The following is a 14,591-nucleotide window of genomic DNA, read 5'->3' on the forward strand; positions in this document are numbered from 1 at the left end:
ACCCACTTCCCTTAAGAAAGGATTTTGAATGTTTTCAACATTAAGAAATGAGAAACATTTGAGTAGATATGCTTACCCTGGTTTGAACATTACACAATGTATACATGGCATTCATCACATAGTACTCATAAATAGGTGTAATTTTATGGATCAGTTAAAATAAAATAAAATACACTATTAATATGATCAATAAAGCCTAACATTTTTACATGTGGATTCTTTTTTGAAAACTGCCTCTCAAGTTATATTTTCCATTAATCACACATGAAAAAATCATATTCTAGAGCTGCATTGTTCAGTACAATAGTCACTAGCCATATGTGGCCACTGGGCACTTGAAATGTGACCAATCTGCATTGAGAAATTAGAAATTAGAAAAAAGTCCTTGTTTCTGTATCCTGCAATACACCTCTGCTCCACTTGGAGTCACTGTTGTTCCTTATCTTGTTGACTATGCCAAATTTTTTTTTGTCTGAGAAGTACAGACAAAATTTTAAAATATGATTTTGCCACTTCTGCACTGCAGAAGGAAGAATGAGAACGCTCAACAGAGCACTAGTCAGAGGCTAGTGACCAGCAGCCTCCAAGTCGTCACACATTGAAATTCTACACTTCCTTCGACACATGCTACAACCTAAGACCCCTCCAGGATTGCCACTGGGTCACGGAAAGAGCAAAGGTCTTGGGACATCAAAAGATAAGACCTCATCAAGTTCAGTAGAATAAAGGAATATGGGTTCTGTTTAAGCAAATTAACTGCAGAAAACATGTTTGAAAGGGGGCGTTGGAAACAAAACTTTAAATACAGACCCCAATATTTGTTTAGTAAAATATTAGAGGTCTGTGAAAAAGTCACTGTGTTTGTTGGTGCAGGGTTTAAATTCAAGTTTTAAACTTTGTGGCTTGAAACTGGATTATGAAGGTTGGTTTTGTCTTTAGAATAGGGTAAGGGAGGATGATGCACTGCCCCCACTCCTCCTGCCTCCCCACATGTTTCCTGGGGTACTTTGCAGTCGGGGGACAGCCTCTTCAAGCTTTCTCCTGGCCTGCCCTGTGTCCTTTTGCCTCTCAGTTGGCACAAGGAGAAGACTCAAGGAGTAAAGCCATGTGGTGGAGGACAGTACACAGTGCAAGACAGGCTGGTGGTTGAGAGGCCCTTTGACCCCAGCTCTGAAATCAGTGGCTGGAGGGCAAATCTCTCCGGGCCTCAAGGTTCTTACCTATAAAACGAGAGGTGGTCCAACTTCCAGGCCCTATCAGGAAAATCAAAGACATTAGACATATAATGGGGAAAAGGCAAGGAGAATGAGTAGCAGAGGCAGTTCCCTTGGCTTGATCTCCTAGTATTATCACTGAGGAAGCTGATTCACTCTGGCCCACCCAGAAATGCCTATCATTCCTGGCCCATTGCTCCCATGTTCTCCCCTAACCTCCTTGGGAAGAGAATTTCTGTTAAATTATGGATGGATTGCCTTAGTCACCAGCTCTGCTGGGGCTATCATCCAGAGCATAGAGTCATGGGGTTGATTTATTTGCAGCAAGTGAGTCAGTCTTGTTTGAAAGTCAACACAGCTATGTGGACTCATGGACAGCAATTTTCCTCTGCCTTGCCTCTACCAAAGTCCAGGTCTGCTGCCTTCCGGGTACTCGGCATGGATGAAATGTGTGTCTTACATGTGACTCTCTGACTGTCCTTCATTTTCCTCTCCATTCACTCCATCCAAAGTTTGCCCACTCTTCCATGCTGCTCAAATCCACTCCACTCCAGATTGCTCTGTTCCTTTGTTAATTCTCCAATTCCTTCCATTTTCAGATGGCTTAATGTTCTCTTCTTGCAAGAGCATTCTTCCTTCAACTGGCTATCAATAAATGTGACTGTGATCGATAGCACCCAACTAGTCCACTACTGTATACAACCATGGGCCCTCTCTTGTATGATCTGTACACTATCAACAATGTGGGTTGTGTTTCACACAATTATGTTTCACAATTCTATTTTCAGAAATTACTAGAGGGGGCTGGCGCTGTGGCACAGTGGGTTAATGCCCTGGCCTGAAGCGCCGGCAGCCCATATGGGTTCTAGTTCTAGTCCCGGCTGCCCCCTTCCAATCCAGCTCTCTGCTATGGCCTGGGATAGCAGTGGAGAATGGCCCAACTGCTTGGGACCCTGTACCCATGTGGGTGACCCGGAAGAAGCTCCTGGCTCCTGGCTTTGGATCAGCACAGCTCTGGCCGTTGTGGCCATCTGGGGAGTGAACCCACGTATGGAAGACCTCTCTCTCTCTGTCTCTACCTCTCTCTGTAACTCTTTCAAATAAATAAAAGAAATCTTAAAAAATAAAGTTACTAGAGTGTGGGGAGCAAACCGGACTAGACTGAGTTACTGGAATTAAGACTTATTCTATGCATCTGCTCTCCCACAATATGGCGCTGGGAGAGAAGTAAACAGCTTCCGCACAGCTGCCTCCAGTTCAACCAATTAACTGTAGGACCTGCTCCTGATTGGAGAGCAGCATACTCGGCGTGTGGGCAGCCAAGTTGGGATTGGCGGAGGAGGACTATAAAGGAGGAGAGAGACGGCATGCACCAGGAACATCTATGGGGAACATCTAAGGGAACCCGTGCAGCCCCCGAGAAAGCCGGCCGGCGGTGTGCCGCTCCCCTGCGGAAGTGGGGAATGTGGCCAGGGGGAACTGCCCTTCCACGGAGGTGGAAGGGATAGTAGCCAACCCGGGAAGAACCAGCAGCAAACCCGGGGAGGGCCGAGCAGACAAAAGAACAGCGCAGGGTCCTGTGTCGTTCCTCCACGAAGACGGGGAGCGACATAATGGTGCCGTGACTCGGATATGAAGCCTAGGCAGGGTTTAGTGTCGTTCCTCCATGAAGAGGGGGAGCGACATAATGGTGCCGTGACTCGGATAGAAAACCTAGGACGGATAGGAAACCTAGCTCGGATAGGAAACTTAGGACGGATATGAAACTTAGGAGGGAAGAAACGGGAAGAACTAGGGAAAATATCGGAGAGAGAAACTAGCAAACAGCCTAGGGAAAATATCGGAGAGAGAGACTAGCAAACAGCCTAGGGAAAAGCCGGACGAAAAAGGAGCCGGAAGAAGCTATTGAAAGCCTAGGCATAGACTCGGATACGGACTACGGGGGGAAGCTGGGAGAAATCTCTAAGGTCGAAAGCGAAAGTGAAAGCTAGAACAGACTCGGACGCGGACTGTGGGGAGAGGCCAGGAGAAATGAGGGAGGAGTATTGTTGGAGGAAAGCTTGGGGAAACATACCGGGTAGAGAAAAGTGTTAGGGAAATTGAAGCCGCGGGGGGCAGGCCAAGGCGGACACGAAAGCCACTTTGGGGTTCTCAAGTTAGCCCGGGAATAGGGGGCGAAAAGTTGAAACCAGAAGCTGAAACGTGAGCCTGGTTGGGATCCGTCTGATTAGCCCGGGGAGCAAAGGACGGGAAGCCAAACCGTGGGGCGGAGACGTATGCTGGGTTGAATTCGCCAGGCTAGCCCGGGGAACTTAGATTGAATGCTAGTGGCGGACACGTAAGCTACGCTGTGTTACTCGCGGAAGCCGCCGCGTGCAGAGAGAGCACGGGGCGTGAATAGATAGGGAACGGGGCTGGCGCGAGGCCGTGGTGCAGACGCGAAAGGCGTGGAGACCGCGGAGCGTGCGAAGCCAAGCCGCGCAAAGCCGAGCTGTGCAGATGAGAGAGGCTGAAGCGGCTCAGAGCCGGCGAGGCGCCGAGAAGCAGCCTCGGGGCGGGGCGAGGCGCCGGGAAGCTGCGCGGAGCCGTGAAGCTGCCGGCAGGGCGAGGCGCCGGGAAGCTGCAGGGATAAGAGAAATAGAAGTTTAGAAATAAAATGAGAAGAAATAAGAATGCTGGGAGATAGAAGTAAAATGGGAGAAATAGGAATGCCCGGAGATAGAGAAATAGAGAAATAGAAAGGCCTCCCCTCAACATGGCAACGAGAAAGTTTGGATTCGGTCTGCCTGATTAAGTGAGGCGATGAGCACCTGGGCGGCTAGCAGCTTATGCGCCGCAGGTCACCGAAGACAGGCACGAATTAACATCAGTAAGGCTTCCCCCACAATACAACAATTAGGAGGCTTGGATTCGGTCTGCCTGATTAAGGCGGTAAGCGCCAGCAAGCAGCTCGACCAGAGTATGAGCTGCAGGTCACCGAAGATAGGCACGAACCAACACTAATAAGTCTCCCCCACAATACGGCAATGAGAAGGCTTGGATTCGGTTTGCCTGACAGGGCTTGTAAGCCCCTGCAGGCTCGACCAGAGCATGCGCTGCAGGGCACCGAACACAGGCACGCATCAGCGCCTAAAAACCTCCTCACAACAGGGCGAAGAGAGGACCCGGATTCGGTTTGCCTGATTGATAGGACTTGTAAGAGCCTGTGGCAACTCTAGCAAGTAGAGCAGAGTGTGTGCCGCGGGACACCGAAGACAGGCGCGTATCAACGCCAAAAATAAAAAGAAAGGGGGATCTGTGGGGAGCAAACCGGACTAGACTGAGTTACTGGAATTAAGACTTATTCTATGCATCTGCTCTCCCACAATATGGCACTGGGAGAGAAGTAAACAGCTTCCGCACAGCTGCCTCCAGTTCAACCAATTAACTGTAGGACTTGCTCCTGATTGGAGAGCAGCGTACTCGGCGTGTGGGCAGCCGAGTTGGGATTGGCGGAGGAGGACTATAAAGGAGGAGAGAGACGGCATGCACCAGGAACATCTATGGGGAACATCTAAGGGAACCCGTGCAGCCCCCGAGAAAGCCGGCCGGCGGTGTGCCGCTCCCCTGCGGAAGTGGGGAATGTGGCCAGGGGGAACTGCCCTTCCACGGAGGTGGAAGGGATAGTAGCCAACCCGGGAAGAACCAGCAGCAAACCCGGGGAGGGCCGAGCAGACAAAAGAACAGCGCAGGGTCCTGTGTCGTTCCTCCACAAAGACGGGGAGCGACACTAGAGAAAAGAGTTTACACTCTTGTTTGATCACCTTCAGCACACTGTATTCCTGAAAGAAATTTCCCAGAATCCTCTGACTAGCCCCAGAGGTCACCCTCTTTGTCCTGAACTAGATAGTGTCGGGAATGTGGGATGAATTCAACTCTCCAAATCTCCTACCCTCAGATCTTCCCAGAAAATTCACATATGTGTAAGCTTTAGGAGACTATTAGGCCTCAGAAACAATTCTTTTTGGTTTCCCTGGAAGTGACCTTCTTGGAATCAACTTGACCCGACTTTATCTGAAATCAAAATGCACTGTAAGCACCCTTTGGCCTACCCCACTGGGATAAGAGCTATGACTACAACACTATTGACTTTACAAATACTGTTTCAGGATTGTAGCTTCATTTAGGGGAGGATATTGAAGGGTGTGTGGTAGCTAAAAGGCAATTTATCTCTGCATGCTGCCCAGAGTTGGCAAACAACTATCACTGAGTCCTCACTGGCAGGTGTTGGACCTCTCCCTGTGGACAAGAGTGTCCTAGCTTTGGATCTGCTGTCAAAGGATTCTACACTGACAATGGCTGGAAATCAGGACTCCTGAGGGTTGTTCCAACCTTAGAACACTTCGAGTCTCTTTCCTATGTGTAAGGACGTAGTAGACAAGCCCAAACTCCTAGTGCCCCCATCTTGGCGTTTGATCACATCGTATCTTAAAGGCTTTCCTGTATCAATATCTGTAGAGATTCAGTGTGATATGACTGCAGTTATCTAGCACATAACTACTTTCTTGCCCTACAGAAATCCTGTCTTTTGTGACAAAATGGATGCAACTGGAAACCATTATATTTAGTGAAATAAGCTAGTCCCAAAATGACAAATACCTTATGTTTTCTCTGATCTGTAGTAACTAATACATGAAATTTTGAAGGTTATCCCAAACCTTCTAGGATGCATGAGTTCATTAAGATAAACTGTGCTGGGGCCAGCACCATGGCACAGTAGGTTAATCCTCTGCCTGCGGTGCCAGCATCTAATGTGGGCGCCAGTTCTAGTCCCAGCTACTCCTCTTCCAATCTAGCGCTCAGCTGTGGCCTGGGAAAGCAGTGGAAGATGGCCCAAGTCCTTGGGCCCCTGCACCCTCATGGGAAACCAGGAGGAAGCACCTAGCTCCTGGCTTCGGATCCACGCAGCTAAAGCTGTTGTGGCCATTTGGGGAGTGAACCAATGGAAGGAAGACCTCTCTCTCTCTCTCCCTCCCACTGTCTATGACTCTACCTCTCAAAAAAAAAAAAAAAAAAAAAAAAACTAGGCCAGCACTGCGGCTCAATAGGCTAATCCTCCACCTGCGGCGCTGGCACACCGGGTTCTAGTCCCGGTCGGGGCGCCAGATTCTGTCCTGGTTGCTCCTCTTCCTGTCCAGCTCTCTGCTGTGGCCCAGGAGTGCAGTGGAGGATGGCCCAAGTCTTTGGGCCCTGCACCCCATGAGAGACCAGGAGAAGCACCTGGCTCCTGGCTTTGGATCAGCGTGGTGCGCTGGCCGCAGCAGCCATTGGAGGGTGAACCAACAGAAAAAAGGAAGACCTTTCTCTCTGTCTCTCTCCTCTCTCTCTCTCAGTGTCCACTCTGCCTATCGAAAAAAAAAGAAAGAAAGAAAGAAAGAAAAGAAAAGAAAAAGAAAAAGAAACTGTGCTGTGGCGTAGTGGGTGAGACCGCCACCTGCAGTACTGGTATCCCATATGGGCAAGTCCCAGTTATTCCACTTCTGATCCAGCTCTCTGCTATGGCCTGGGAAACAGTGGAGGATGGCCCAAGTGTTTGGGCCCCTGCACCCACATAGGAGACTGGGAGGAAGCTCCTGGCTCTGGGTTTCAGATGGCGCAGCTCCAGATATTGTGGCCATCTGGGGAGTGAACCAGCAGATAGAAGACCTTTCTCTCTCTGCCTCTGCCTCTCTCTAACTCTGCCCTGCAAATAAACAAATAAATCTTTTTTTTTTTTTTTTTTTTTTTTTTTTTTTACAGGCAGAGTGGACAGTGAGAGAGAGAGAGACAGAGAGACAGAGAGAAAGGTCTTCCTGCACTCCCTGGCCACAGCAGAGAGCTGGCCTGGAAGAGGGGCAACCGGGACAGAATCTGGCGCCCCGACCGGGACTAGAACCCGGTGTGCCAGCGCCGCAAGGCGGAGGATTAGTCTAGTGAGCTGCAGCGCCGGCCAAAACAAATAAATCTTTAAAAAAAATAAACTGCCAGGCCCCCTGACTGTCCTTTAATGCCTGGAATGTTAATGCTTTCAGACAAAGTCCAGTTAGCCCGAGGCCACGTATATCTAGCTTAACAAATGAGTCCCTTCTACTGACTGGGGGCTTAGTGTCCACTGTCTTATGCCTCCCCCCAGACTGTGCTTCTGTCTGTGAGTCCCCCCCGTAAGTTACACTTCAGGTAGTTCTGCATTTGTTGGCTTCTTTCTTCACTCTCTCCACACCTTCTGCCTTTGGCAGCCGGATCTTGTATACCAGGATTTCCTGAAGCATTTTGTCTGCTTAACTCAACTGTGGGTTCCCCAGAGGAAGAACACAGGCCTTCTGCTCCAGTCTCCACAGTGTGTAGCCTACTGTCCAACGCTGAAGAGGCGGTCAATAACCACCAGCTTCCCTCATTCTTTGAGTGCGGCACGTTTGAAAGTTACTACTAGAAGTAAGGTACTGGGGCTACAGAAACACAGCTGTAAAGACATGGCCTCTCCACAAAGAGACCTATAACATCAGAGTTTAGAAAGACTGGCTTGTAACAAAGATTATAACACAGTGATAGGTGTTGGCAGAGGAACAGGAGTTCGAACGAGGAAATTGTACATTTCAGATGGGAAAGTGAACTAAGAAAGATTTGACAAGAGATATCCTTTGGATCTCAAAGGATGAAGAGTATTTTATTGGGTGGAAATTGTATTTTACCACCTAAAAATTCTTCTGTGTAGAACTCTCCACCCAACAGCAGCAGAACACACATTCTTCTGCAGGACGAATGAACCACTCCCCAGGACTAACACATTTGAGTCTCAATGACTTTAGAAGAACTGAAATCACATCAAGTATGTTCTCGAGTCACAATGGAATCACAGTAGACCAATCAAACAAGGAAATCATGAAAATTAAGCCAAACACTTCTAAAAAAACCAATGAGTCAAAGAAGACATCACAAGGGAGAAAAGAAACACCCTGAGGGGTCGGCGCTGTGGCTAAGAGGCTAAGCCTCTGCCTGAAGCGCCAGCATCCCATATGGGCACCGGTTTCTTTCCTGACTGCTCGTCTTCCAATCCAGCTCTCTGCTCTGGCTTGGGAAAGCAGCAGAGGATGGCCCAAGTGCTTGGGTCCCTGCACTCATGTGGGAGACCAGGAAGAAGCTCCTGGCTCCTGGCTTCGGATCGACTCAGCTCCAGCTGTTGTGGCCACTTAGGGAGTGAACCAGCAAATGGAAGACCTGTCCCTCCCTCTCTCTGTCTGTAACTCCATCTCTCAAATAAATAAATAAAATCTTTTTTAAAAAATAAAGAAAACACCTTGAGATGAATGAAAACAAAAATAACACATACCAAGCTTAGGGAAGGCAACGAAAGAAAGGCTCAAGGCAGATGCAAGCCTGTAAACAAGTACCCCAGAGAATGAAATCAAGATAACCTTTCACCTTCTGACGCTAAAAAATGAAGAAACTGAACAGCAAGCAAACAGGAAAAAAATAAGTACGAGAGCACAAACAAATGAGAGACTAGAATTCACATTTCTGAGTCCATTCTTTGGTGAGTAAGTGCTCTCAGGTGGGCTTATTTCCCACATAAACATTTAAAGAATTCTACTAGTCATCTCAAATTCTTTCAAAAACTAGAAGAGGAAGGAATATTGCCCAATTCATTCTACAATGCCACTATTACTTTGATATCAAAGCTCAACAACAACAAAAGAAACTCAACAAAGACATCACAAGAAAACTGCACTGCAATATTCCATATAGATATGTACATATATACTCAAATACACACATAATCCTAAATAAAATACTAGCAAAGTAAATCTAACAATAGATAAAAAGGATTAAGCCCCATGACAAACTGGGATATTTTCCAGGACTACAAGTTTGGTTCAACATCCAAAAATCAAACAATGTAATATACCATATAAAAAAAATAAAGGGCAAAACCATCTGACCATCTCAACAGAGGCAGAAAAAAACATGTGACAGCAATCAGCACTGTTTCATGGTAAAACATGCAACACACAAGGGAACATCCTCAGCCTGAAAAAGTGCATCTCGGAGAAGTCCCAGCTAACATCATACTTAATGATAAAAGCCTGCAAATTTCTCCCACCCACCTCAGATTGCTAACAAAACAAGGATGTCCACTCTCACTCAACATTGGACTGGCATTTTTAAAAGATTAATTAATTAATTAGAAAGAAAGAGCAACAAAAAGAAACAGAGAGAAAGAGAGAGACAGAGATCTTCATTTTGCTGGCTCATTCCCCAAATTGTCATAAAGGCTGGGGCCGGGCCAGGCCTATCAGGAGCTCCATTTCGGTCTCCTATATGCGTGGTGGGTATAAGTACTTGGACCCTCTTCCACTGCCTTCCCAGGGTATTAGCAGGAAGCTAGATTGAAAGTGAAGCAACGAGGAATTAAACTGGCACTCCAGTATATGATGTCAGTTTCACAAGCAGTGCTTAACCTGCTGTACCACAACACCAGCCCCTGAACTGGCACTTCTAACCAGAGTAATTGGTGAAGCAAAAGAAATAAAAAGTATCCACATTAGAAAGAAAAAAGTAAAACATGACAGATACATAATTTTCTTTTTTATATAAAGTTATTTTTTATTGATTATTTAAGAATTTAAAAATCAGACAAGAGAAAGACAGAGACAGAGATGGACAGAGACTTTTCCATCTTTTGCTTCACTCCCCAAATACCTGCAACAGCCAGGGTTGGGCCAAGCCAGGAGCCTGGAACTCAATCTGTGTCTCCCACCTATTCAGCAGGGATCCAAGTACTTGATCCATCATTTGTTGCCTTCCAGGATGTGTATTAGCAGGAAGCTAGAATCAGAAATGGAGCTAGGACTCGAACACATGCACTCTGCTACAGGATGTATGTATGCCCACTGGTGGCTTTTTTTTTTTTAATACTATTTATGCTTGTCCCAAAGCCTTGTTTTCTTTTTTTTTAATTTAATTTTATTTATTTATTTGATAGGTAGAGTTACAGACAGAGAGACAGAGAGAAAGGTCTTCCATCCACTGGTTCACTCCCCAAATGGCCACAACGGCTGGAGCTGAGTTGATCCGAAACCAAGAGCCAGGAACTTCTCCCTGGTCTCCCACGTGGGTGCAAGGACCCAAGTACTTGGGCCATCTTCTGCTTTCCCAAGCCATTGCAGAGAGCTGGATGGGAAGAGGAGCAGCCGGGACACAAACTGGCACCCATATGGGATACCGGTGCTGCAGGCGGAGATTTAGCCTGCTACACCACAGTGCTGGCCCCACCACTGGCATCTTAACCTCTGCACCAAATGCCTGACCCACATAGTTTCCTATATGAAAAATCCTATACACAGAAAGACTCTAGGAACTAACAAATAACCAGTAAGACTGTAGGACATGAGATAAATATATAAAAATACATTGTATTCCTATATACCATCAATGAACCATCCAAAAAGGAAATTAAGAAAACAATTCTACAATAGCATCAGGAAGAACAAAACACCTAGGATAAATTTTACAAATAAAATGCAAGATTGGTACACTAAAAACTACTAAACATCACTAAAAGGAATGTAAGAAAACCTAAATAAATGGGAATACATCCTGTGTTCATGTACTGGAAAACTAAATATTACTCAGGAGGAAATACCCCTCACACTGATGGAGAGATTCGACACAATCCCCCACTGAAGTTTCAACTGCATTTTTTACAGAATTGGGGGAGTATGTAATGCCCCCTGAACTGAGCAGGAATCCTGAGACCAAAAGAGGAAAGAAGCTCCACACAAGAATAAAAGAGTTGATTCAGGCAACTTACATATGGGTTTCCAATGGGACGGAGAAGCTGTCTGCTCAGAAGTTGCAGCAAGGTTTTTCTCACCTAAGGCAGCAGAAGGGGGAAGTTTTACATTTAAACTCAGCAGGGAGACGGGGCAGGAGCTGGTGTTACAACATCATTTCACGTAGGCTTTAGGAGTTAGCCTCTCAGGCGTCATGCTGGTCTTCCTGACCTTATCAGAGAGATTTGTGATAACAAACTTTCCAGACAGGAGTGATGTGTCTAAACTAGCAGGCAGTGTCCTGGGAGAGAGGGAGAAGTCAGAATGGAGGGGGGAGACTCAAGAAGGCATTACAATGGTTTGTGGCCAAACGGACATGCTGATCACAAAATGCACGTGGACACCCAGGGGACTCAGAGAAAGAAAGAAGTTAGAGGACTCACACTGCCTGATCTTATAACTTCCAATGAGTACAAACTACAGTAATCAAACTGTGGTGGTGGCAAAAGAACAGACAGGTAGATCAATGGAACAGAACTAAGAGTCCACAAACACTTACATTGATGGTCAACTGCTTTTCCACAAGGGTTCCAAGACAACTCAATGAGAAAAGAACAGTCTTTTCAACACGGATCCGGGAGGCACGGATATCAACATGTCAACCAATGGAGTTGGGTCCCCTACCTCACAACGCACACAAAGAAACAATTCAAAACTGATTGAAGACCTAAATGTAAGAGCTGAAACTATAAAAGTCTTAGAAAAAAGACAGAGGTGGGTGCTTGACAAGGTGGTTAACTTGATGCCTGGGACACACCCATTCCAAACTGGAGTTCGTGGGTCTGAGTCCCCGTTCCACTCCTAAGTCCAGCTTTCTGCTAATGCACATCCTGGGAGGCAAGTATTTGGGTCCTTGATACTCATGTGGGAGACCAGGATCTGGTTCCCAGCTCCTCCAGACTTTGGCCTGGCCAGTCAGTGCCTTCCTCCCTCTCTTCCTCTTCTTCCCTCCTCCTCCTCTCCCTCTCCTCCCTCCCCCTCTTCCTCTTCTTCCCTCTCCTCCTCTCCCTCTCCTCTCTCCCCCTCTCTCTCCTCCCTCTCCTTCTCTCTCTCCTCCCTCTCTGTCTCTCCTCCCTCCACCTCTCCTTCTCCCCTCCCTCTCTCCCTCCCTTTCACATAAATAAATTTAAAACAAGAAAAAAGGAAAAAATGTGTAAATCTCTACGACCCTGGATTATACAATTGTTGGAGACCATCACACAGCCTGAATGCTTGGCCAGATTGCAAAAGTGATCCGTGGAGTTAAGTCAAAGGCAAAGGTCATCTGACTCAATGCTGAAGCAGCTAAGGAAATGCTCTGGGCTCCAGCAAGCAGCAAGTGTGATGGTCGCCCCAGTGAATAATTAGTGCCCCTCAAAACAGCTCCACACTGTGCTTGTTCTCTTAATCCCAGCTTTCAAGTAAATGTCTTCCCTGTAAACGCTGGAACTCCCCATTGTTCCCTGTTTCACTGTGTTGAAACTCTTTCATCACAAAATCTTGTTCTCACGAATCTGCACTTTTTTTTTTTGATTAACTGATCATGTCACCATTGATAATAAATACTTAGAGTAACCAGACATCTGGGCCTCTGCTTCTGCCTCAACCTTTGGCAGCAGTGTCCCCTGGCTTCCCCACATTAAAATCTCTGAGTCTGCTTCCTTAATCTATGTGACGACCCTGCTGTGCTGGACACAGCATACAATGGTTTCTTTAATGTGATCAAAAGTTCAAGTAATAAAAGAAAAAAAAAAAAACTTCATTGAACTTCATTTAAATGAACAACTTTTTATGTTCCAGGCTCTTTCCTATCATGTGGCTTTGCCCAGCCTGGCTGAAATGAAAAACTTTTGTACATCAAGGGACTAGTATAAAGATAACCTACAGAAGGAAAGAAATTTTTTTATCCATCAAATATCTGATACATTTGTATATGTAGTACATAAAGAAGTCTCACAATTCAATGATAGAAAGAGTAATAACCTAATATTAAAATAGGCAAAGGATTTGAATAGATATTTTTCCAAAGAAATATAAGAATTATGAGTACATAAAAAGATCCTGAACATTACTAACCATCATGCAAATCAAACCACAAAGATGTTACCTGTGCTGGCCTGCAGCACTAAGAACCGGGTTTCCTGAAACAGATAGTGGGAATGCAGGGACAAGGACACCAAGAATGGAACCAAGACAAGTCCTGATCAAGGCTCCTTTATTCAACAAATCCAGTAGTATTTAAACTTGACCAGTTGTTTACAAGAAGGAGCACAAAAGATTTACATATCAAAAAGGCTTTTAAGGTTACAAAGAGGTTCTTAATAAGGTTCTTAATTATTGATTACAAGGGTACAATAAACACTTAGGTGATAAATGCAGGTTTCAGGTGTGACTGATTATCTATATCATCTCTTGTGAGAGGTTTAGCAGTGAGATAAGGCTCTTCCCGCCTCTTCCCAGAATCTCCTTAGTCTAATTGTCTGTGCTGGGAAGTCTCCATCCATATGTTTAAGTGTAAGCAAAGGGAGCGACTGCCTGTGGCTGCCCACAGTTACCTCTTCATACTCACTGGGATGGTTATAATTCCCAAAAAGGAATAATGAAAATTGATGGTGAGGATGTAGAGATACTGGAACCCACAAACATTGCCGCTGGGAATGTGAAATGTATTATTCACTTTGGAAAATAATTTAGCAGTTCCCTAAAAAGGTAAACATATGATCCACCCAGATACATATCCAAAATAACTGAAATCATATGTCCCAAGGAAAAAGTAAGCACATAGATCTTCCCAACAACATTATTTATAATAGCCAAAAAAAGTCCAAACAGTCAAAATGTCCACAGATTGATGAATGTATAAACTAAGTGCAGTATATTCATTCAATAAGATATTATTCAGTCATTTAAAAGATTGAAGTAGTGGCATAAGCTACAACATGGTCGAAACTTAAAAACATTACACAGAATAAAAGAAACCTCATCCATGTATTGTGTGATTCCATTTATATGAAAAGTCCAGAATAGGCAAATACATAGAGAAAAAGAATAGGTTAGTGGTTCCTGGGAAGAAGGGGGCAGTGATGGAGAGTGACAGTTAATGCTTGTCATCCATATTTAGCACAATGAACATGTTCTAGAGTGAGATAGTAGTGATGATTACACAACTTTGTGAATACATGTAAAACTACAGAATTGGGGGCCAGCACGGTGGTGCGGTGGGTTAAAGCCCTAGCCTGAAGCGTCAGCATCCCATATGGACACCGGTTTGAGTCCCGGCTGTTCCACTTCTAATCCAGCTCTCTGCTATGGCCTGGGATAGCAGTAGAAGATGGCCCAAGTCCTTGGGCCCTTGTACCTGGGTGGGAGGCTTGGAAGAAGCTCCTGGCTCCTGGCTTCAGATTAGCACAGCTCCAGCTGTTGTGGCCATCTGGGGAGTGAACCAGCAGGTGGAAGACCTTACTCTCTGTCTCTACCTCTCTCTGTAACTCTTTCAAATAAATAAAATAAATCTTAAAAAAAAAAAAAACCTACAGAACTGTACACTTTA

General features: G+C 45.7%; 1 long non-coding RNA gene across 2 annotated transcripts; it reads right to left on the reverse strand.

Annotated features, from left to right (window-relative positions):
* Nucleotides 1–9,891: 9,891 nt before the first annotated feature.
* On the reverse strand, nucleotides 9,892–13,250 carry LOC149124395 (uncharacterized). Of its 2 annotated transcripts, none has more exons than XR_016215168.1 (3): nucleotides 13,118–13,250; nucleotides 11,041–11,103; nucleotides 9,892–10,055 (listed from the first exon to the last, which is right to left on the reverse strand). It is a non-coding gene; the product is annotated as an uncharacterized LOC149124395 (long non-coding RNA). The 2 variants fall into 2 exon arrangements; XR_016215167.1 differs by lacking the exon at nucleotides 13,118–13,250 and adding an exon at nucleotides 11,562–11,979.
* Nucleotides 13,251–14,591: the final 1,341 nt, after the last annotated feature.

This window comes from Oryctolagus cuniculus, chromosome 10, assembly GCF_051225735.1.
Source record: "Oryctolagus cuniculus isolate XC-2025 breed Fujian yellow rabbit chromosome 10, ASM5122573v1, whole genome shotgun sequence".
Classification (NCBI taxonomy): domain Eukaryota; kingdom Metazoa; phylum Chordata; class Mammalia; order Lagomorpha; family Leporidae; genus Oryctolagus; species Oryctolagus cuniculus.